Below are 25,084 nucleotides of genomic sequence, written 5' to 3'. Positions count from 1 at the left end.
GATATACAGTGGGAGTGTTTATTAGGGTACTTACGGTCTGTAGTTTGACTGATATACAGTGGGAGTGTATACTAGGGTACTTACGGCCTGTAGTTTGACTGATATACAGTGGGAGTGTATACTAGGGTACTTACGGTCTGTAGTTTGACTGATATACAGTGGTAGTGTGTATTAGGGTACTTACGGCCTGTAGTTTGACTGATATACAGTGGGAGTGTATACTAGGGTACTTACGGCCTGCAGTTTGACTGATATACAGTGGGAGTGTATACTAGGGTACTTACGGCCTGCAGTTTGACTGCAGGCCGTACTGCCCTAACCCATCTGGACAAGAGGAATACCTATGTGAGAATGCTGTTCATTGACTACAGCTCAGCATTTAACACCATAGTACCCTCCAAACTTGTCATCAAGCTTGAGACCCTGGGTCTCGACCCCGCCCTGTGCAACTGGGTACTGGACTTCCTGACGAGCCGCCCCCAGGTGGTGAGGGTAGGTAACAACATCTCCACCCCGCTGATCCTCAACACTGGGGCCCCACAAGGGTGCGTTCTGAGCCCTCTCCTGTACTCCCTGTTCACCCACGACTGCGTGGCCACGCACGCCTCCAATTCAATCATCAAGTTTGCGGACGACACAACAGTGGTAGGCCTGATTACCAACAACAACGATACGGCCTACAGGGAGGAGGTGAGGGCCCTCGGAGTGTGGTGTCAGGACAATAACCTCACACTCAACATCAACAAAACTAAGGAGATGATTGTGGACTTCAGGAAACAGCAGAGGGAACACCCCCCTATCCACATCGATGGGACAGTAGTGAAGAGGGTAGTAAGTTTTAAGTTCCTCGGCGTACACATCACAGACAAACTGAATTGGTCCACCCACACAGACAGCATCGTGAAGAAGGCGCAGCAGCGCCTCTTCAACCTCAGGAGGCTGAAGAAATTCGGCTTGTCACCAAAAGCACTCACAAACTTCTACAGATGCACAATCGAGAGCATCCTGTCGGGCTGTATCACCGCCTGGTACGGCAACTGCTCCGCCCACAACCGTAAGGCTCTCCAAAGGGTAGTGAGGTCTGCACAACGCATCACCAGGGGCAAACTACCTGCCCTCCAGGACACCTACACCACCCGATGTCCCAGGAAGGCCATAAAGATCATCAAGGACAACAACCACCCGAGCCACTGCCTGTTCACCCCGCTATCATCCAGAAGGCGAGGTCAGTACAGGTGCATCAAAGCTGGGACCGAGAGACTGAAAAACAGCTTCTATCTCAAGGCCATCAGACTGTTAAACAGCCACCACTAACATTGAGTGGCTGCTGCCAACACACTGACACTGACTCAACTCCAGCCACTTTAATAATGGGAATTGATGGGAAATGATGTAAATATATCACTAGCCACTTTAAACAATGCTACCTTATATAATGTTACTTACCCTACATTATTCATCTCATATGTATACGTATATACTGTACTCTATATCATCTACTGCATCTTTATGTAATACATGTATCACTAGCCACTTTAACTATGCCACTTTGTTTACATACTCATCTCATATGTATATACTGTACTCGATACCATCTACTGCATCTTGCCTATGCCGCTCTGTACCATCACTCATTCATATATCCTTATGTACATATTCTTTATCCCCTTACACTGTGTACAAGACAGTAGTTTTGGAATTGTTAGTTAGATTATGTTATTACTGCATTGTCGGAACTAGAAGCACAAGCATTTCGCTACACTCGCATTAACATCTGCTAACCATGTGTATGTGACAAATAAATTTGATTTGATATACAGTGGGAGTGTATACTGGGGTACTTACGGCCTGAAGTTTGACTGATATACAGTGGGAGTGTGTATTAGGGTACTTACGGCCTGTAGTTTGACTGATATACAGTGGGAGTGTGTATTAGGGTATTTACGGCCTGTAGTTTGACTGATTTACAGCGGGAGTGTGTATTAGGGTACTTACGGCCTGCAGTTTGACTGATTTACAGCGGGAGTGCCTGCGTATGGCGGCCAATTCTGCGTATGGCGGGCACTTTCTGACAGTGCCACTCCTCTGTAGCGAGCCCTGGCTGCCCCCTCCCAAACCTCGACACGGGGGGGGGGGGGACAGAGACACGGGGGCCGAACAGCGTCTTCACTACCCAACTGGAAAGAGAGAGAGAGAAGGAAAGGTTGAAGCAAACATTTATTTTAAAAAACATTGTAAGGCACACATCAATAATACCCGTTTAGTAGATCTGAAAGAGTTGGATTGACACAATATGGTAATAAGCCAAGGAGAGGTATATCTGAGATTGGGCAACACTTACACAGAGGACTTCTGCAGCAGCGAGATGGCATTGAGAGCAGATGGGTTGCTCTGAACCAGGTTGAACCATCCAGTCAGGTCATATCTGACCGGGTCAGAACCCATCAGGTGGCTCACCTCCCACTGCAGGGGCTGCTCACACTGACGCACTGAGGAGACAAAACAGAGATTAGAACTGAACTTCTACACTACTATACATCAGAACAACGTGACCACTGCTTGCACAATATCTTCTGGATCACTGAAACGGACCAAACACTGACATACACACTCTTGCCCAAACTCCTGCTATTGTACAAAGTCACACATTAGCAAACAAACACAGACGCCCCCCCCCCCCTTTTCTCCCCAATTTCTCGATATCCAATTACGATCTTGTCTCATCGCTGCAACAAGGTCGGAACTGTAACAAGGTCGGGACTGCGATGCAGTGCCTTGGACAGCTGCACCACTCGGGAGGCCCTCCCCCCCTTTTCTCTCTGGTTCTCTCTCTCCCCTCACCCCCCTCTCTCCCCTATCCCCTCTCTCCCCTCACCACTCTCCCCCAGTCTCACCAGTGGAGGGGGGTTTATTACCTGTAGAGCGGGCTGGCCTATGGCATACACCAACCACAGCAGGACTGGTCTCTGGAGCTTCAAAGTCTACTGGAACTCTCTCCTGAAACAACAGTACACATTACATTACATGTTTGTGTGAGTGTGTAAAGGTGTGTGTGTGTGTAGCAGTTCTCCTGCAGTCTCCTGCAGTCTCCTGCAGTCTCCTGCAGGTGTACAGCAGATGCCAGTCCAGCGTGGTTGAAGTCCAGGGAGAGAACCAACAGCGAAGCGGGATGAGGCGTCTCTGTGCTGAGAGCTCACACACCCAAAAGACCTCAGGATCGTAAACACTGTCTGGGTACGCTCCACTGGAAACACACACAAGGAGAGACAACGTTCTACACACAGTGTGCTTTTACCTCACACCCTTCATAAATACACAAAGATTTCATATTACATTACGCAAACATGCACGCAATGCACACACAAAGCACTCACCACTGATGCTGTCTCCGACCGTGCCAGCCTGTTTGAGGAGTGTGTGTGGGTGAAAACTTGGCAGGAGGTGGTCTTGCCCGTGCCACTGCGCACACACTCTGGTCCCTGCGCGTGCCTACTTTGGAGGCATACACACGCCTGACTAGAGCGGCCAGGGCAGGGGGGGCGTCCCACACGACGGGAATGAGGGGTCTAGGGAGAGGAGACCACAACATTCCCTTCTCATCAGAGTTCACGTGGAACTACAGCAATATAAAACCTTGCTCCTATCACTGACGGACCAGAGAGTAGAGACACTGGGTTTCCTGGAATGAATCACTCAGCAGAAACTGTTCCTGCAGTGTGTGTGTGTGTGTGTGTGTGTGTGTGTGTGTGTGTGTGTTCACCTTTCCGTGTTGGTTCAGCGGCAGCCAGAAGTTGAGCAGGTTGGGTCCAGCGTGTGTGAGGGGCAGGCTGGCTTTAGCTCGACTGGTTAAAGTGTGGAGCGCTCCACCCTCAGGTCCCTCAAGTCCTCACACAGGTTCAACTCAGACGGATTCAACTGGAGAGAAAGAGAAAAGAGAGACATCATGCAGTGTTCCGTCTTCCCCCATTCGGACTCTCACTAGGCCTGCTGGGAGATCTGGGGTTCCCTTGTCTGGTTTCAGCAGAGTGGCTGGAACACAAAACCCACCAATCACAGACAATCTTAGTATAAACCCACCAATTGGAAGTCTCAGGACAAAGCCATTAAATCAAATCAAAGCCATTAGTCACTTAAAGCTAGAATCCTTGGTTGGCACATCCATTTTTGCATTAAAAACATTATTCATAATATTATTAATATATGCCCATTAATTCTTGAAGAAAATAACTTTCAAATGCCTCATGAGCTGAGATCCACTGTCATAACCCATCAAAACCCCAAATTTAAGCTTGTTTTACTCCAATGTTTGTAAAAAAGGAAACACGGTATAGCCTAGTAAACGTTTGAAAAAACAATGTGTTTTAACGCATACAGTGCTATTTCACAGTAAACAAATTAACATCAAGAAGGGCATTCAACATGTATGGCACTTACACAAATGACTGATGTTTGGCTCAGAGAAATTGATAATAAAAAGATTGTGGGGAAGGTTTTATTAGATTTCCGGACAGTTTTAGACATTATCGATCATAATCTGCTGCTGGAAAAACATGTGTGTTATGGCTGCTATATTGTGGATAGACAGTTACCTGTCTAACAGAACACAGAGGGTGTTCTTTAATGGAAACCTCTCCAACATAATCCAGGTAGAGTCAGGCATTCCACAGGGCAGCTGTCTAGGCCTCTTACTTAAAAAAAATCTTTACTAATGACCTACCACTGGCTCTGAGTAAAGCAAGTGTGTCTACGTATGCTCATGACTCATCACTATGCACGTCAGCTACCACAGCAGGTGATATCACTGCAACACTTAACAAAGAGTTGCAGTCAGTTTCAGAATGGGAGGCAAGACATAAATTAGTCCTAAATATGTCAAAAACTAAAAGCATTGTGTTTGGGGCAAATCATTCAATAAAACCTAAACCTCTAGTAAATCTTGTAATAAATAAATTAGGAAATTGAGTAAGTTGAGTAGACTAAACTGCTTGGAGTAATTGGATTGTAAACCTTCATGGTGTAGCTCAGTTGGTAGAGCATGGCGCTTGCAACGCCAGGGTTGTGGGTTCGATTCCCACGGGGGACCAGTATGAAAATGTATGCACTAAGTTGCTCTTGATAAAAGCGTCAACTAAAATGTAGATGGAAAATGTCAAAGCATATTGAAGGGTAGTTAAGATGGGGAGAGGTCTGTCCATAATAAAGCGCTGCTCTGCTTTCTGAACAACACTATCAACAAGGCAGGCCCTGCTTTTGTTACAGTCCAGTCATGTGGTCAGGTGCCACAAAAAGGCACTTAGAAAAATTACAATTTGCCCAGAACAGGGCAGCACAGCTGGCCCTTAAATGTACACAAAGAGATAACATTCATAATATGCATCCGTGTCCTGGCTCAAAGTAGAGGAGAGATTGATTTCTTGTTGACATGTTGAATCCACTGAGCTGCCTGTTTAATCTACTAGCACACAGCTTGGAGACGGCTCTGAGACAGGATTGTGTCGAGGCACAGATCTGGGGAAGTCCATTTCTGCAGCTTTGGAGATTTCCAAGAACAAAGTGGCCTTCATGATTCTTAAATAGAAGAATATTGGAACCAACCAGACTCTTCCTAGAGCTGGCCGCCCAGCCAAAGTGAGAAAATGGGGGAGAAGGGCCTTGGTCAGGGAGGTGACCAAGAACCCAATGGTCACTCTGACAGAGCTCCAAAGTTCTTCTGTGGAGATGGGAACCTACCAGAGGAAAAATCATCTCTGCAGCACTCCACCAATCAGGCCTTTATGGTAGAGTAGCCAGACGGAAGTCACTTCTTAGTAAAAGGCACATGGCAGCCCGCTTGGAGTTTGCCAAAAGGCACCTAAAGGACTCTGACCATGAGAAACAAGATTCTCTGCTCTGATGAAACCAGGTTTGAACTGTTTGGCCTGAATGCCAAGAGTCACATCTGGAGGAAACCTGGCACCATTCTTATGGTGAAGCATGGTGGTGGCAGCCTCACGTTGTGGGGATGTTTTTCAGCGGCAGGGACTGGGAGACTAGTCAGGATCGAGGGAAAGATGAACAGTGCAAAGTACAGAGACATCCTTCATGAAAACCTGCTCCAGGGATATCAGGACCACAGACTGGGGCCACGGTTTCTCTTCCAACAGGACAATGACCCTAAGCACACAGCCAAGACAACGCAGGAGTGGCTTTGGGACAAGTCTCTGAATGTCCTTGAGTGGCCCAGCCAGAGCTGGAGAGACCTGAAAATAGCCGTGCAGCGACGCTCCCCATCCAACCTGACAGAACTTGAGAGGATCTGCAGAGAAGAATGGGAGAAACTCCCAAATACAGGTTTGCCAAGCTTGTCGCGTCATACCCAAGAAGACTCAAGGCTGTAATCGCTGCCAAAGGTACTTCAACAAAGTACTGAGTAAAGGGTCTGAATACTTGTGTAAATGTGATATTTCAGTTTTTTAATGTAAAAAAAAATCTGCTTTTGTTTTTTCATGATCCATTTAAGAATAATGTAATGTAACAAAATGTGAAAAAAGTCAAGGGGTCTGAATACTTCTCGAATGCACTGTATGTGGTAGTAGAATAGGGGCCTGAGGGCACACACTCAATATGTTGTGAAAGCTGTATTGTAATGTTTAACTGCCTTAATTTTGCTGGACCCCTGGACCAATGGAGATCCATAACAAATGTAAATCCAAAACGTGGTTAAAAGTATAATTTTGATACTATGGAGGGTCAGTCCTTGGGAGTGGTTACATTTCTCCATAAGCTTTTCATCAAAACACAGGCGGCCACTTTGTTATTGTTTCAATTAAGGATTCCAGCTTTAGAGATGTGTTCGATGTTAATCATTAACAGGGAGACATTCTTCTATAGTTAATTAAGCACTGTATATTTGTCCCAACATGATTTATCGTTGTTTTTGTGGAGAAAATTTCAGTCATAGTGGAGATTTCCTGGTTGTGATTCTAGTCTGTATTCTCAGTATTATTCTCACAGCACAACTAAACAGAGATTACCAGGGTTTATGTCTCAGGGGATTAAACTCTGATATGCATCCCTAATCTCTGATCCCTGTGTGTGTGTGTGTGTGTGTGTGTGTGTGTGTGTGTGTGTGTCAATCAAATGTATTTATAAAGCCCTTTTTTACATTAGCCGATGTCACAAAGTGCTATACAGGAACCCAGCATAAAACCCCAAACAGTAAGCAATGCAGATGTAGAAGCATGGTATGTGTGTACCAGGGTTCATGGGATGTGTGTGTGAGTATATGAAAATCTAAAAGGATTAATGCTGGCTAGATGACCTAGTCTGGGTATTCTCAAACTGGGGTATTGGGGGTAAGCCAAATAAAAATGTGATTCACATTAAAAAATATATATAAAAACATTTAAAAAACATTTTCAAACAGTCCATTTATATTTTCCAACGGGGCTATACATTTGGGTGAGGGTTTTTTCCCGCCTGAGTAGCCTTATTTCACTGGCAAAAATACAAGAAACCATATAGTGTTCAGTGAAATAACAACACAATGTTAAATACAGGGAGCCTAGACACATAATTAACATCCAATCACATTAACCATTACTCTCTCACGGGAAACCTTCACTCTTGCACAGACATTTAGAAATTAAACATGACAATTTGAAAAATAAGCCACAGGAGTTTTCTGAGCGAGAATAAAGATGAATTTCGAGCAGTAAGACATGTATAAAAGCAACAGATACCATTAATAAGAAGGGGCTAGAAGCGTCTTATATGGTGAGCTACCGAGTTGCTAGGACAGGCAAGCCCCATACTATTGTGGAGGACTTAATTCTTCATGCCTTCATCAAACAACACTGTTCCACGATGCATCAGTGACGTGGCAATACTGCTTTCCATACAAGCCAGTCAATTATATGCGCTACAGCTGGAGGAGTCAACAGACGTGGCGGGCCTGGCACAGCTCCTGGTATACGTCCGTTCCGTTTATGGGGGTCAATTAAGGAAGACATCCTCTTCTGCAAACCCCTGGAAACCAGGACAACATGGGAGTATATTTTTAAAGTACTGGACAGCTTTGTGACATCAAATGGACTTTGATGGTCAAGATGTGTTGGTGTCTGTACTGATGGCGCAAAAGCCATGACAGGGAGACATGGTGGAGTGGTAACGCAAGCAGTTGCTCCCGACGCCACTTTGTTCCACTGCAGCATCCACCGAGAGGCTCTTGCTGCCAAGGGAATGCCTGACAGCTTGAAAGACATTTTGGACACTACAGTGAAAATGGTTAACTTTGTTAAAGACAAGGCCCCTGAAATCTTGTGTATTTCCCTCATTATGCAATGATATGGGCTGCGACCATGTCACACGTTTACAACATACAGAAGTGCGCTGGTTATCCTCTTTGATCTCTAGGGGCGCTATTTCATTTTTGGATAAAAAACGTTCCCGTTTTAAGCGCGATATTTTGTCACGAAAAGATGCTCGACTATGCATATTCTTGACAGTTTTTGAAAGAAAACACTCTGAAGTTTCAGAATCTGCAAAGATATTGTCTGTAAGTGCCCCAGAACTCATTCTACAGGCGAAACCAAGATGATGCGTCAACCAGGAAATGAGCAGAATTTCTGAAGCTCTGTTTTCCATTGTCTCCTTATATGGCTGTGATTGCGCAAGGAATGAGCCTACACTTTCTGTCGTTCCCCCAAGGTGTTAGCAGCATTGTGACGTATTTGTAGGCATATCATTGGAAGATTGACCATAAGAGACTACATTTTCCAAGTGTCCGCCTGGTGTCCTGCGTGGAATTTGGTGCGCAATTGCCAGCTGCTTGTACTTTTCCATTTGATTGAGGGGAGAAACCATGCTTCCACGAACGATATATCATTGAAGAGATATGTGAAAAACACCTTGAGGATTGATTCTAAACAACGTTTGCCATGTTTTCAGTCGATATTATGGAGTTAATTTGGAAAAAAGTTCGCGTTTTGAGGACTGAATTTTCGGGTTTTTTTGGTAGCCAAATGTGATGTATAAAACGGAGCTATTTCTAATACACAAAGAATCTTTTTGGAAAAACTGAGCATCTGCTATCTAACTGAGAGTATCCTCATTGAAAACATCAGAAGTTCTTCAAAGGTAAATGATTTTATTTGAAGGCTTTTATGTTTTTGTTGAAATGTTGCGTGCTGGATGCTAACGCTAATGCTAACGCTAAATGCTACGCTAGCTAGCTACTTTTACACAAATTATTGTTTTCCTATGGTTGAGAAGCATATTTTGAAAATCTGAGATGACAGTGTTGTTTACAAAAGGCTAAGCTTGAGAGATGCGCAATTACGCAGGTACTTTCCCGAAACGGGATTCGTTATCCCTTTCATGCCCTGCCTCCAGTCCACTTACCGATATCTGAAGAATTAAATTGAATTTAAATCAGAAGCCACTGCCAGATTTCTGGATAGGGCTGCGCTCAGTTTCTTGTCTTGGCAAATCGCGCTTGTAAGACACTGATGCCCTTTGCAACCACGTACATGTGTGAGAGTGGATTCTCGGCCCTCACTAGCATGAAAACTAAATACAGGCACAGACTGTGGGTGGAAAATGATTTAAGACTGAGACTCTCTCCAATACAACCCAACATTGCAGTTATGTGCATCCTTTCAAGCACACCCTTCTCGTCAACCTGTGGTGAGTTATTCACCATTTTTGATGAACAAATAAGGTTTTATATGTAAGATGGATAAATAAAGAGCAAAATGATTGATTATTATTGAATTATTATTTGTGCCCTGGTCCTATAAGATCTCTTTGTCACTTCCCACAAGCCGGGTTGTGACAAAAACTCACACTTATTTTTATGTTTAATAAATGTATGGTATAGTGTGTGTGGCAGGCTTACAATGACAACAAAAACAACAACATTTGAGGGGGTACAGCTGGAGGTTGAATGTTTGAAGGGGCACGGGACTACAAAAAGTTTGGGAACCACCGCTCTAGCCTAACGACTCACACTAAATTATTCCTCTGCTCTGCCGTTCGCCACATACTATATAGTCTGAGACTGCCGTCATCGAAGTGGTCCGGAGTGACGAGGGGCGCTGTACAAAACAAAGTCACCAGCGATCGGATCAGAGAATCAGAGGATCAGAGAATCAGAGAATCAGAGAATCAGAGGATCAGAGAATCAGAGAATCAGAGAATCAGAGAATCGAAGCCTGTGAAGGATTTCCCACCCGCCGCTTCAGCCACGTGTGTTCTGGCTCCCGCAGTACGAAGGGTCGGAAAAGTAGTGCTGAAGCCGGGTGCCATTAACACGCCGACCAATCCCACACAACACATACAGGGAACCACACGACAATACCACCACTTACCCAGGCGAAAGCCCTCCTTGTGGACGGACCACACGTTCCCGACTTCATACCACACATCCCTCACCTGGCAGAGAGGAGAGAGAGAGAGAAAGAAAGCCGGAGAGCCAGAGAGCGAGAGAGCCAGAGCCAGAGAGAGAGAGAGAGAGAGAGAGAGAGAAGAAAGAGACAGAGAGAGAAACCGGTTTCTCAAAACCTGTTCACAAACCTGTTCTACTAAAACACTGAAGCCTCAGGACCAGAACATCCAATCAAATCAGAATAAACCAAATTACAACACAGTCAAAAGAAAACTACATTGCTTACTGGGAAACGCAAGCAAAAGCACAAAGCAAAATGCAGTGCTATCTGCAATTAGAGAGTGTCATTTCCCCAAATTTGAAACCCTTATTCAATGTTTCAAAGACCCCTCTGATGAGAGTAGGCTACCCGTCCTGTTGGGGGAGGACGCAGAGAGCTGTGGGTTGGCAGCGCACTACATTGCTGCCTGCCATAAGTTGAGGGACAGTGTCTGACAGACCAATCAACCTGCACATGTCCTCTACTGTGTGCTTATTGTTATTGTTGAATGTATGGTTATTGTTGTTACTGTTGTACCTTTGACAATTTTGATTCTCATTTTTATTTTTATATTGTAAATATCTTTGGCAATATGTACATTGTTACGTCATGCCAATAAATCAAATTGAATTTAATTGGATTGAGAGGAGAGAGAAAAAAGAGAGAAGAAAGAGAGAGAGAGAAAAAAAAAGAGCGAGAAGAGAGAAGAGAGAGAGAGAAAGGAGAGAGAAGAAAGAGTGAGAGAAGAGAAGAACGAGAGATAGAGAGCGAGAGGAAAGAGAAAGGAGAGAGAGATGAGAAGAAAGAGAGAGAGAAGAAAGAGAGAAGAGAAAGAGAAGAAAGAGAGGTAGAGAAGAAAGAGAGATTTAGCGAAAGAAAGAAAGCGTGAGAAAAATAAAGAGGAGGAGGCAGGGGGAGAAAGAGAAATGCAAAATTGTGTGTATTCTACAGCATGCAGTGTGTGTTCTTTAGTAGGTGAATGTTCCACTGTGTGTATGTTCCAGGAAGCCAGGTAGCCTGGCGGCTAAGAACTACATGAAGAAAAAAACAAACAGCGCACGACTCATGCCAGATAAACCGAGTGCCTTTGCGATGCCCCAGTACAGCAGGTTTGCATAGCACGCATACGATACAGTATGTACATACAGTGCCTTGCGAAAGTATTCGGCCCCCTTGAACTTTGCAACCTTTTGCCTCATTTCAGGCTTCAAACATAAAGATATAAAACTGTATTTTTTTGTGAAGAATCAACAACAAGTGGGACACAATCATGAAGTGGAACGACATTTATTGGATATTTCAAACTTTTTTAACAAATCAAAAACTGAAAAATTGGGCGTGCAAAATTATTCAGCCCCTTTACCTTCAGTGCAGCAAACTCTCTCCAGAAGTTCAGTGAGGATCTCTGAATGATCCAATGTTGACCTAAATGACTAATGATGATAAATACAATCCACCTGTGTGTAATCAAGTCTCCGTATAAATGCACCTGCACTGTGATAGTCTCAGAGGTCCGTTAAAAGCGCAGAGAGCATCATGAAGAACAAGGAACACACCAGGCAGGTCCGAGATACTGTTGTGAAGAAGTTTAAAGCCGGATTTGGATACAAAAATATTTCCCAAGCTTTAAACATCCCAAGGAGCACTGTGCAAGCGATAATATTGAAATGGAAGGAGTATCAGACCACTGCAAATCTACCAAGACCTGGCCGTCCCTCTAAACTTTCAGCTCATACAAGGAGAAGACTGATCAGAGATGCAGCCAAGAGGCCCATGATCACTCTGGATGAACTGCAGAGATCTACAGCTGAGGTGGGAGACTGAGGTCAGTCGTATATTGCACAAATCTGGCCTTTATGGAAGAGTGGCAAGAAGAAAGCCATTTCTTAAAGATATCCATAAAAAGTGTTGTTTAAAGTTTGCCACAAGCCACCTGGGAGACACACCAAACATGTGGAAGAAGGTGCTCTGGTCAGATGAAACCAAAATTGAACTTTTTGGCAACAATGCAAAACGTTATGTTTGGCGTAAAAGCAACACAGCTGAACACACCATCCCCACTGTCAAACATGGTGGTGGCAGCATCATGGTTTGGGCCTGCTTTTCTTCAGCAGGGACAGGGAAGATGGTTAAAATTGATGGGAAGATGGATGGAGCCAAATACAGGACCATTCTGGAAGAAAACCTGATGGAGTCTGCAAAAGACCTGAGACTGGGACGGAGATTTGTCTTCCAACAAGACAATGATCCAAAACATAAAGCAAAATCTACAATGGAATGGTTCAAAAATAAACATATCCAGGTGTTAGAATGGCCAAGTCAAAGTCCAGACCTGAATCCAATCGAGAATCTGTGGAAAGAACTGAAAACTGCTGTTCACAAATGCTCTCCATCCAACCTCACTGAGCTCGAGCTGTTTTGCAAGGAGGAATGGGAAAAAAATTCAGTCTCTCGATGTGCAAAACTGATAGAGACATACCCCAAGCGACTTACAGCTGTAATCGCAGCAAAAGGTGGCGCTACAAAGTATTAACTTAAGGGGGCTGAATAATTTTGCACACCCAATTTTTCAGTTTTTGATTTGTTAAAAAAGTTTGAAATATCCAATAAATGTTGTTCCACTTCATGATTGTGTCCCACTTGTTGTTGATTCTTCACAAAAAAATACAGTTTTATATCTTTATGTTTGAAGCCTGAAATGTGGCAAAAGGTCGCAAAGTTCAAGGGGGCCGAATACTTTCGCAAGGCACTGTATCTTAGGACATGACCACGTGACATCATACCTGTCCTGTTCTAGTGTTCAGTGAAATAACAACACAATGTTAAATACAGGGAGCCTAGACACATAATTAACATCCAATCACATTAACCATTACTCTCTCACGGGAAACCTTCACTCTTGCACAGACATTTAGAAATTAAACATGACAATTTGAAAAATAAGCCACAGGAGTTTTCTGAGCGAGAATAAAGATGAATTTCGAGCAGTAAGACATGTATAAAAGCAACAGATACCATTAATAAGAAGGGGCTAGAAGCGTCTTATATGGTGAGCTACCGAGTTGCTAGGACAGGCAAGCCCCATACTATTGTGGAGGACTTAATTCTTCATGCCTTCATCAAACAACACTGTTCCACGATGCATCAGTGACGTGGCAATACTGCTTTCCATACAAGCCAGTCAATTATATGCGCTACAGCTGGAGGAGTCAACAGACGTGGCGGGCCTGGCACAGCTCCTGGTATACGTCCGTTCCGTTTATGGGGGTCAATTAAGGAAGACATCCTCTTCTGCAAACCCCTGGAAACCAGGACAACATGGGAGTATATTTTTAAAGTACTGGACAGCTTTGTGACATCAAATGGACTTTGATGGTCAAGATGTGTTGGTGTCTGTACTGATGGCGCAAAAGCCATGACAGGGAGACATGGTGGAGTGGTAACGCAAGCAGTTGCTCCCGACGCCACTTTGTTCCACTGCAGCATCCACCGAGAGGCTCTTGCTGCCAAGGGAATGCCTGACAGCTTGAAAGACATTTTGGACACTACAGTGAAAATGGTTAACTTTGTTAAAGACAAGGCCCCTGAAATCTTGTGTATTTCCCTCATTATGCAATGATATGGGCTGCGACCATGTCACACGTTTACAACATACAGAAGTGCGCTGGTTATCCTCTTTGATCTCTAGGGGCGCTATTTCATTTTTGGATAAAAAACGTTCCCGTTTTAAGCGCGATATTTTGTCACGAAAAGATGCTCGACTATGCATATTCTTGACAGTTTTTGAAAGAAAACACTCTGAAGTTTCAGAATCTGCAAAGATATTGTCTGTAAGTGCCCCAGAACTCATTCTACAGGCGAAACCAAGATGATGCGTCAACCAGGAAATGAGCAGAATTTCTGAAGCTCTGTTTTCCATTGTCTCCTTATATGGCTGTGATTGCGCAAGGAATGAGCCTACACTTTCTGTCGTTCCCCCAAGGTGTTAGCAGCATTGTGACGTATTTGTAGGCATATCATTGGAAGATTGACCATAAGAGACTACATTTTCCAAGTGTCCGCCTGGTGTCCTGCGTGGAATTCGGTGCGCAATTGCCAGCTGCTTGTACTTTTCCATTTGATTGAGGGGAGAAACCATGCTTCCACGAACGATATATCATTGAAGAGATATGTGAAAAACACCTTGAGGATTGATTCTAAACAACGTTTGCCATGTTTTCAGTCGATATTATGGAGTTAATTTGGAAAAAAGTTCGCGTTTTGAGGACTGAATTTTCGGGTTTTTTTGGTAGCCAAATGTGATGTATAAAACGGAGCTATTTCTAATACACAAAGAATCTTTTTGGAAAAACTGAGCATCTGCTATCTAACTGAGAGTATCCTCATTGAAAACATCAGAAGTTCTTCAAAGGTAAATGATTTTATTTGAAGGCTTTTATGTTTTTGTTGAAATGTTGCGTGCTGGATGCTAACGCTAATGCTAACGCTAAATGCTACGCTAGCTAGCTACTTTTACACAAATTATTGTTTTCCTATGGTTGAGAAGCATATTTTGAAAATCTGAGATGACAGTGTTGTTTACAAAAGGCTAAGCTTGAGAGATGCGCAATTACGCAGGTACTTTCCCGAAACGGGATTCGTTATCCCTTTCATGCCCTGCCTCCAGTCCACTTACCGATATCTGAAGAATTAAATTGAATTTAAATCAGAAGCCACTGCCAGATTTCTGGATAGGGCTGCGCTCAGTTTCTTGTCTTGGCAAATCGCGCTTGTAAGACACTGATGCCCTTTGCAACCACGTACATGTGTGAGAGTGGATTCTCGGCCCTCACTAGCATGAAAACTAAATACAGGCACAGACTGTGGGTGGAAAATGATTTAAGACTGAGACTCTCTCCAATACAACCCAACATTGCAGTTATGTGCATCCTTTCAAGCACACCCTTCTCGTCAACCTGTGGTGAGTTATTCACCATTTTTGATGAACAAATAAGGTTTTATATGTAAGATGGATAAATAAAGAGCAAAATGATTGATTATTATTGAATTATTATTTGTGCCCTGGTCCTATAAGATCTCTTTGTCACTTCCCACAAGCCGGGTTGTGACAAAAACTCACACTTATTTTTATGTTTAATAAATGTATGGTATAGTGTGTGTGGCAGGCTTACAATGACAACAAAAACAACAACATTTGAGGGGGTACAGCTGGAGGTTGAATGTTTGAAGGGGCACGGGACTACAAAAAGTTTGGGAACCACCGCTCTAGCCTAACGACTCACACTAAATTATTCCTCTGCTCTGCCGTTCGCCACATACTATATAGTCTGAGACTGCCGTCATCGAAGTGGTCCGGAGTGACGAGGGGCGCTGTACAAAACAAAGTCACCAGCGATCGGATCAGAGAATCAGAGGATCAGAGAATCAGAGAATCAGAGGATCAGAGAATCAGAGAATCAGAGAATCAGAGAATCAGAGAATCGAAGCCTGTGAAGGATTTCCCACCCGCCGCTTCAGCCACGTGTGTTCTGGCTCCCGCAGTACGAAGGGTCGGAAAAGTAGTGCTGAAGCCGGGTGCCATTAACACGCCGACCAATCCCACACAACACATACAGGGAACCACACGACAATACCACCACTTACCCAGGCGAAAGCCCTCCTTGTGGACGGACCACACGTTCCCGACTTCATACCACACATCCCTCACCTGGCAGAGAGGAGAGAGAGAGAGAAAGAAAGCCGGAGAGCCAGAGAGCGAGAGAGCCAGAGCCAGAGAGAGAGAGAGAGAGAGAGAGAGAGAGAAGAAAGAGACAGAGAGAGAAACCGGTTTCTCAAAACCTGTTCACAAACCTGTTCTACTAAAACACTGAAGCCTCAGGACCAGAACATCCAATCAAATCAGAATAAACCAAATTACAACACAGTCAAAAGAAAACTACATTGCTTACTGGGAAACGCAAGCAAAAGCACAAAGCAAAATGCAGTGCTATCTGCAATTAGAGAGTGTCATTTCCCCAAATTTGAAACCCTTATTCAATGTTTCAAAGACCCCTCTGATGAGAGTAGGCTACCCGTCCTGTTGGGGGAGGACGCAGAGAGCTGTGGGTTGGCAGCGCACTACATTGCTGCCTGCCATAAGTTGAGGGACAGTGTCTGACAGACCAATCAACCTGCACATGTCCTCTACTGTGTGCTTATTGTTATTGTTGAATGTATGGTTATTGTTGTTACTGTTGTACCTTTGACAATTTTGATTCTCATTTTTATTTTTATATTGTAAATATCTTTGGCAATATGTACATTGTTACGTCATGCCAATAAATCAAATTGAATTTAATTGGATTGAGAGGAGAGAGAAAAAAGAGAGAAGAAAGAGAGAGAGAGAAAAAAAAAGAGCGAGAAGAGAGAAGAGAGAGAGAGAAAGGAGAGAGAAGAAAGAGTGAGAGAAGAGAAGAACGAGAGATAGAGAGCGAGAGGAAAGAGAAAGGAGAGAGAGATGAGAAGAAAGAGAGAGAGAAGAAAGAGAGAAGAGAAAGAGAAGAAAGAGAGGTAGAGAAGAAAGAGAGATTTAGCGAAAGAAAGAAAGCGTGAGAAAAATAAAGAGGAGGAGGCAGGGGGAGAAAGAGAAATGCAAAATTGTGTGTATTCTACAGCATGCAGTGTGTGTTCTTTAGTAGGTGAATGTTCCACTGTGTGTATGTTCCAGGAAGCCAGGTAGCCTGGCGGCTAAGAACTACATGAAGAAAAAAACAAACAGCGCACGACTCATGCCAGATAAACCGAGTGCCTTTGCGATGCCCCAGTACAGCAGGTTTGCATAGCACGCATACGATACAGTATGTACATACAGTGCCTTGCGAAAGTATTCGGCCCCCTTGAACTTTGCAACCTTTTGCCTCATTTCAGGCTTCAAACATAAAGATATAAAACTGTATTTTTTTGTGAAGAATCAACAACAAGTGGGACACAATCATGAAGTGGAACGACATTTATTGGATATTTCAAACTTTTTTAACAAATCAAAAACTGAAAAATTGGGCGTGCAAAATTATTCAGCCCCTTTACCTTCAGTGCAGCAAACTCTCTCCAGAAGTTCAGTGAGGATCTCTGAATGATCCAATGTTGACCTAAATGACTAATGATGATAAATACAATCCACCTGTGTGTAATCAAGTCTCCGTATAAATGCACCTGCACTGTGATAGTCTCAGAGGTCCGTTAAAAGCGCAGAGAGCATCATGAAGAACAAGGAACACACCAGGCAGGTCCGAGATACTGTTGTGAAGAAGTTTAAAGCCGGATTTGGATACAAAAAGATTTCCCAAGCTTTAAACATCCCAAGGAGCACTGTGCAAGCGATAATATTGAAATGGAAGGAGTATCAGACCACTGCAAATCTACCAAGACCTGGCCGTCCCTCTAAACTTTCAGCTCATACAAGGAGAAGACTGATCAGAGATGCAGCCAAGAGGCCCATGATCACTCTGGATGAACTGCAGAGATCTACAGCTGAGGTGGGAGACTGAGGTCAGTCGTATATTGCACAAATCTGGCCTTTATGGAAGAGTGGCAAGAAGAAAGCCATTTCTTAAAGATATCCATAAAAAGTGTTGTTTAAAGTTTGCCACAAGCCACCTGGGAGACACACCAAACATGTGGAAGAAGGTGCTCTGGTCAGATGAAACCAAAATTGAACTTTTTGGCAACAATGCAAAACGTTATGTTTGGCGTAAAAGCAACACAGCTGAACACACCATCCCCACTGTCAAACATGGTGGTGGCAGCATCATGGTTTGGGCCTGCTTTTCTTCAGCAGGGACAGGGAAGATGGTTAAAATTGATGGGAAGATGGATGGAGCCAAATACAGGACCATTCTGGAAGAAAACCTGATGGAGTCTGCAAAAGACCTGAGACTGGGACGGAGATTTGTCTTCCAACAAGACAATGATCCAAAACATAAAGCAAAATCTACAATGGAATGGTTCAAAAATAAACATATCCAGGTGTTAGAATGGCCAAGTCAAAGTCCAGACCTGAATCCAATCGAGAATCTGTGGAAAGAACTGAAAACTGCTGTTCACAAATGCTCTCCATCCAACCTCACTGAGCTCGAGCTGTTTTGCAAGGAGGAATGGGAAAAAAATTCAGTCTCTCGATGTGCAAAACTGATAGAGACATACCCCAAGCGACTTACAGCTGTAATCGCAGCAAAAGGTGGCGCTACAAAGTATTAACTTAAGGGGGCTGAATAATTTTGCACACCCAATTTTTCAGTTTTTGATTTGTTAAAAAAGTTTGAAATATCCAATAAATGTTGTTCCACTTCATGATTGTGTCCCACTTGTTGTTGATTCTTCACAAAAAAATACAGTTTTATATCTTTATGTTTGAAGCCTGAAATGTGGCAAAAGGTCGCAAAGTTCAAGGGGGCCGAATACTTTCGCAAGGCACTGTATCTTAGGACATGACCACGTGACATCATACCTGTCCTGTTCTAGTGTTCAGTGAAATAACAACACAATGTTAAATACAGGGAGCCTAGACACATAATTAACATCCAATCACATTAACCATTACTCTCTCACGGGAAACCTTCACTCTTGCACAGACATTTAGAAATTAAACATGACAATTTGAAAAATAAGCCACAGGAGTTTTCTGAGCGAGAATAAAGATTAATTTCGAGCAGTAAGACATGTATAAAAGCAACAGATACCATTAATAAGAAGGGGCTAGAAGCGTCTTATATGGTGAGCTACCGAGTTGCTAGGACAGGCAAGCCCCATACTATTGTGGAGGACTTAATTCTTCATGCCTTCATCAAACAACACTGTTCCACGATGCATCAGTGACGTGGCAATACTGCTTTCCATACAAGCCAGTCAATTATATGCGCTACAGCTGGAGGAGTCAACAGACGTGGCGGGCCTGGCACAGCTCCTGGTATACGTCCGTTCCGTTTATGGGGGTCAATTAAGGAAGACATCCTCTTCTGCAAACCCCTGGAAACCAGGACAACATGGGAGTATATTTTTAAAGTACTGGACAGCTTTGTGACATCAAATGGACTTTGATGGTCAAGATGTGTTGGTGTCTGTACTGATGGCGCAAAAGCCATGACAGGGAGACATGGTGGAGTGGTAACGCAAGCAGTTGCTCCCGACGCCACTTTGTTCCACTGCAGCATCCACCGAGAGGCTCTTGCTGCCAAGGGAATGCCTGACAGCTTGAAAGACATTTTGGACACTACAGTGAAAATGGTTAACTTTGTTAAAGACAAGGCCCCTGAAATCTTGTGTATTTCCCTCATTATGCAATGATATGGGCTGCGACCATGTCACACGTTTACAACATACAGAAGTGCGCTGGTTATCCTCTTTGATCTCTAGGGGCGCTATTTCATTTTTGGATAAAAAACGTTCCCGTTTTAAGCGCGATATTTTGTCACGAAAAGATGCTCGACTATGCATATTCTTGACAGTTTTTGAAAGAAAACACTCTGAAGTTTCAGAATCTGCAAAGATATTGTCTGTAAGTGCCCCAGAACTCATTCTACAGGCGAAACCAAGATGATGCGTCAACCAGGAAATGAGCAGAATTTATGAAGCTCTGTTTTCCATTGTCTCCTTATATGGCTGTGATTGCGCAAGGAATGAGCCTACACTTTCTGTCGTTCCCCCAAGGTGTTAGCAGCATTGTGACGTATTTGTAGGCATATCATTGGAAGATTGACCATAAGAGACTACATTTTCCAAGTGTCCGCCTGGTGTCCTGCGTGGAATTCGGTGCGCAATTGCCAGCTGCTTGTACTTTTCCATTTGATTGAGGGGAGAAACCATGCTTCCACGAACGATATATCATTGAAGAGATATGTGAAAAACACCTTGAGGATTGATTCTAAACAACGTTTGCCATGTTTTCAGTCGATATTATGGAGTTAATTTGGAAAAAAGTTCGCGTTTTGAGGACTGAATTTTCGGGTTTTTTTGGTAGCCAAATGTGATGTATAAAACGGAGCTATTTCTAATACACAAAGAATCTTTTTGGAAAAACTGAGCATCTGCTATCTAACTGAGAGTATCCTCATTGAAAACATCAGAAGTTCTTCAAAGGTAAATGATTTTATTTGAAGGCTTTTATGTTTTTGTTGAAATGTTGCGTGCTGGATGCTAACGCTAATGCTAACGCTAAATGCTACGCTAGCTAGCTACTTTTACACAAATTATTGTTTTCCTATGGTTGAGAAGCATATTTTGAAAATCTGAGATGACAGTGTTGTTTACAAAAGGCTAAGCTTGAGAGATGCGCAATTACGCAGGTACTTTCCCGAAACGGGATTCGTTATCCCTTTCATGCCCTGCCTCCAGTCCACTTACCGATATCTGAAGAATTAAATTGAATTTAAATCAGAAGCCACTGCCAGATTTCTGGATAGGGCTGCGCTCAGTTTCTTGTCTTGGCAAATCGCGCTTGTAAGACACTGATGCCCTTTGCAACCACGTACATGTGTGAGAGTGGATTCTCGGCCCTCACTAGCATGAAAACTAAATACAGGCACAGACTGTGGGTGGAAAATGTTTTAAGACTGAGACTCTCTCCAATACAACCCAACATTGCAGTTATGTGCATCCTTTCAAGCACACCCTTCTCGTCAACCTGTGGTGAGTTATTCACCATTTTTGATGAACAAATAAGGTTTTATATGTAAGATGGATAAATAAAGAGCAAAATGATTGATTATTATTGAATTATTATTTGTGCCCTGGTCCTATAAGATCTCTTTGTCACTTCCCACAAGCCGGGTTGTGACAAAAACTCACACTTATTTTTATGTTTAATAAATGTATGGTATAGTGTGTGTGGCAGGCTTACAATGACAACAAAAACAACAACATTTGAGGGGGTACAGCTGGAGGTTGAATGTTTGAAGGGGCACGGGACTACAAAAAGTTTGGGAACCACCGCTCTAGCCTAACGACTCACACTAAATTATTCCTCTGCTCTGCCGTTCGCCACATACTATATAGTCTGAGACTGCCGTCATCGAAGTGGTCCGGAGTGACGAGGGGCGCTGTACAAAACAAAGTCACCAGCGATCGGATCAGAGAATCAGAGGATCAGAGAATCAGAGAATCAGAGGATCAGAGAATCAGAGAATCAGAGAATCAGAGAATCAGAGAATCGAAGCCTGTGAAGGATTTCCCACCCGCCGCTTCAGCCACGTGTGTTCTGGCTCCCGCAGTACGAAGGGTCGGAAAAGTAGTGCTGAAGCCGGGTGCCATTAACACGCCGACCAATCCCACACAACACATACAGGGAACCACACGACAATACCACCACTTACCCAGGCGAAAGCCCTCCTTGTGGACGGACCACACGTTCCCGACTTCATACCACACATCCCTCACCTGGCAGAGAGGAGAGAGAGAGAGAAAGAAAGCCGGAGAGCCAGAGAGCGAGAGAGCCAGAGCCAGAGAGAGAGAGAGAGAGAGAGAGAGAGAGAAGAAAGAGACAGAGAGAGAAACCGGTTTCTCAAAACCTGTTCACAAACCTGTTCTACTAAAACACTGAAGCCTCAGGACCAGAACATCCAATCAAATCAGAATAAACCAAATTACAACACAGTCAAAAGAAAACTACATTGCTTACTGGGAAACGCAAGCAAAAGCACAAAGCAAAATGCAGTGCTATCTGCAATTAGAGAGTGTCATTTCCCCAAATTTGAAACCCTTATTCAATGTTTCAAAGACCCCTCTGATGAGAGTAGGCTACCCGTCCTGTTGGGGGAGGACGCAGAGAGCTGTGGGTTGGCAGCGCACTACATTGCTGCCTGCCATAAGTTGAGGGACAGTGTCTGACAGACCAATCAACCTGCACATGTCCTCTACTGTGTGCTTATTGTTATTGTTGAATGTATGGTTATTGTTGTTACTGTTGTACCTTTGACAATTTTGATTCTCATTTTTATTTTTATATTGTAAATATCTTTGGCAATATGTACATTGTTACGTCATGCCAATAAATCAAATTGAATTTAATTGGATTGAGAGGAGAGAGAAAAAAGAGAGAAGAAAGAGAGAGAGAGAAAAAAAAAGAGCGAGAAGAGAGAAGAGAGAGAGAGAAAGGAGAGAGAAGAAAGAGTGAGAGAAGAGAAGAACGAGAGATAGAGAGCGAGAGGAAAGAGAAAGGAGAGAGAGATGAGAAGAAAGAGAGAGAGAAGAAAGAGAGAAGAGAAAGAGAAGAAAGAGAGGTAGAGAAGAGAGAAGAAAGAGAGATTTAGCGAAAGAAAGAAAGCGTGAGAAAAATAAAGAGGAGGAGGCAGGGGGAGAAAGAGAAATGCAAAATTGTGTGTATTCTACAGCATGCAGTGTGTGTGTTCTTTAGTAGGTGAATGTTCCACTGTGTGTATGTTCCAGGAAGCCAGGTAGCCTGGCGGCTAAGAACTACATGAAGAAAAAAACAAACAGCGCACGACTCATGCCAGATAAACCGAGTGCCTTTGCGATGCCCCAGTGCAGCAGGTTTGCATAGCACGCATACGATACAGTATGTACATACAGTGCCTTGCGAAAGTATTCGGCCCCCTTGAACTTTGCAACCTTTTGCCTCATTTCAGGCTTCAAACATAAAGATATAAAACTGTATTTTTTTGTGAAGAATCAACAACAAGTGGGACACAATCATGAAGTGGAACGACATTTATTGGATATTTCAAACTTTTTTAACAAATCAAAAACTGAAAAATTGGGCGTGCAAAATTATTCAGCCCCTTTACCTTCAGTGCAGCAAACTCTCTCCAGAAGTTCAGTGAGGATCTCTGAATGATCCAATGTTGACCTAAATGACTAATGATGATAAATACAATCCACCTGTGTGTAATCAAGTCTCCGTATAAATGCACCTGCACTGTGATAGTCTCAGAGGTCCGTTAAAAGCGCAGAGAGCATCATGAAGAACAAGGAACACACCAGGCAGGTCCGAGATACTGTTGTGAAGAAGTTTAAAGCCGGATTTGGATACAAAAATATTTCCCAAGCTTTAAACATCCCAAGGAGCACTGTGCAAGCGATAATATTGAAATGGAAGGAGTATCAGACCACTGCAAATCTACCAAGACCTGGCCGTCCCTCTAAACTTTCAGCTCATACAAGGAGAAGACTGATCAGAGATGCAGCCAAGAGGCCCATGATCACTCTGGATGAACTGCAGAGATCTACAGCTGAGGTGGGAGACTGAGGTCAGTCGTATATTGCACAAATCTGGCCTTTATGGAAGAGTGGCAAGAAGAAAGCCATTTCTTAAAGATATCCATAAAAAGTGTTGTTTAAAGTTTGCCACAAGCCACCTGGGAGACACACCAAACATGTGGAAGAAGGTGCTCTGGTCAGATGAAACCAAAATTGAACTTTTTGGCAACAATGCAAAACGTTATGTTTGGCGTAAAAGCAACACAGCTGAACACACCATCCCCACTGTCAAACATGGTGGTGGCAGCATCATGGTTTGGGCCTGCTTTTCTTCAGCAGGGACAGGGAAGATGGTTAAAATTGATGGGAAGATGGATGGAGCCAAATACAGGACCATTCTGGAAGAAAACCTGATGGAGTCTGCAAAAGACCTGAGACTGGGACGGAGATTTGTCTTCCAACAAGACAATGATCCAAAACATAAAGCAAAATCTACAATGGAATGGTTCAAAAATAAACATATCCAGGTGTTAGAATGGCCAAGTCAAAGTCCAGACCTGAATCCAATCGAGAATCTGTGGAAAGAACTGAAAACTGCTGTTCACAAATGCTCTCCATCCAACCTCACTGAGCTCGAGCTGTTTTGCAAGGAGGAATGGGAAAAAAATTCAGTCTCTCGATGTGCAAAACTGATAGAGACATACCCCAAGCGACTTACAGCTGTAATCGCAGCAAAAGGTGGCGCTACAAAGTATTAACTTAAGGGGGCTGAATAATTTTGCACGCCCAATTTTTCAGTTTTTGATTTGTTAAAAAAGTTTGAAATATCCAATAAATGTTGTTCCACTTCATGATTGTGTCCCACTTGTTGTTGATTCTTCACAAAAAAATACAGTTTTATATCTTTATGTTTGAAGCCTGAAATGTGGCAAAAGGTCGCAAAGTTCAAGGGGGCCGAATACTTTCGCAAGGCACTGTATCTTAGGACATGACCACGTGACATCATACCTGTCCTGTTCTGTTATGTCTGTTGCCCCTCTATCACTCCCTCTTTCTTCTTCTCCTCTTCTTTCTGCTCATCTTTCTTTACTTCCATTTTTGGCATCTTGACATCATTTGTCACCTTTTCTTTCCCTGACTTCACTTCCTGCCCCTGCTTCAACAGCTCAGCTTTCATTTCCTGTTTCTGCTTCGGTTGCTCTGTTGTAATTTCCTGTTTCTGCTTCAGCTGCTCCGATTTCCTGTTTCTGTGGCCACTTCCTGTTTGGCTGTCGCCCCCAGGGGTGGGCTCTTGAGTTTGGGGGAGAGGACTCGCCGGGGCGTGGAGGTCTTGAGATCTGATTGGTTGGAGTGGCGGCCTCGCTCTCCGTTGACCAACTGCTCGTTTCGCAGGGCCATCTCGGCCTCTAGGATTGGTGGAGTCTGATCCGGGAGGAGAAATTGCTGCGCCAGGCTGCCACTCAGTTTACTGTGCTGGAAAGAAACAAGAT

The 25,084-nt window shown here is 43.6% G+C and overlaps 1 non-coding gene and 1 pseudogene across 1 annotated transcript; one reads left to right on the top strand and one right to left on the bottom strand.

The window, feature by feature from the left end:
- Nucleotides 1-24,771, bottom strand: part of LOC139387801 (unconventional myosin-XVIIIb-like) — a 43,928-nt pseudogene extending 19,157 nt beyond the window's left edge.
- Nucleotides 5,014-5,084, top strand: trnaa-ugc (transfer RNA alanine (anticodon UGC)). The gene has a single exon. It is a non-coding gene; the product is annotated as a tRNA-Ala (tRNA).
- Nucleotides 24,772-25,084: the final 313 nt, after the last annotated feature.

This window comes from Oncorhynchus clarkii, chromosome 29, assembly GCF_045791955.1.
Source record: "Oncorhynchus clarkii lewisi isolate Uvic-CL-2024 chromosome 29, UVic_Ocla_1.0, whole genome shotgun sequence".
Lineage (NCBI taxonomy): Eukaryota > Metazoa > Chordata > Actinopteri > Salmoniformes > Salmonidae > Oncorhynchus > Oncorhynchus clarkii.
The sequence above is the reverse complement of the archived record's forward strand: the minus strand, read 5'-3'. Positions and strand labels throughout refer to the sequence as shown.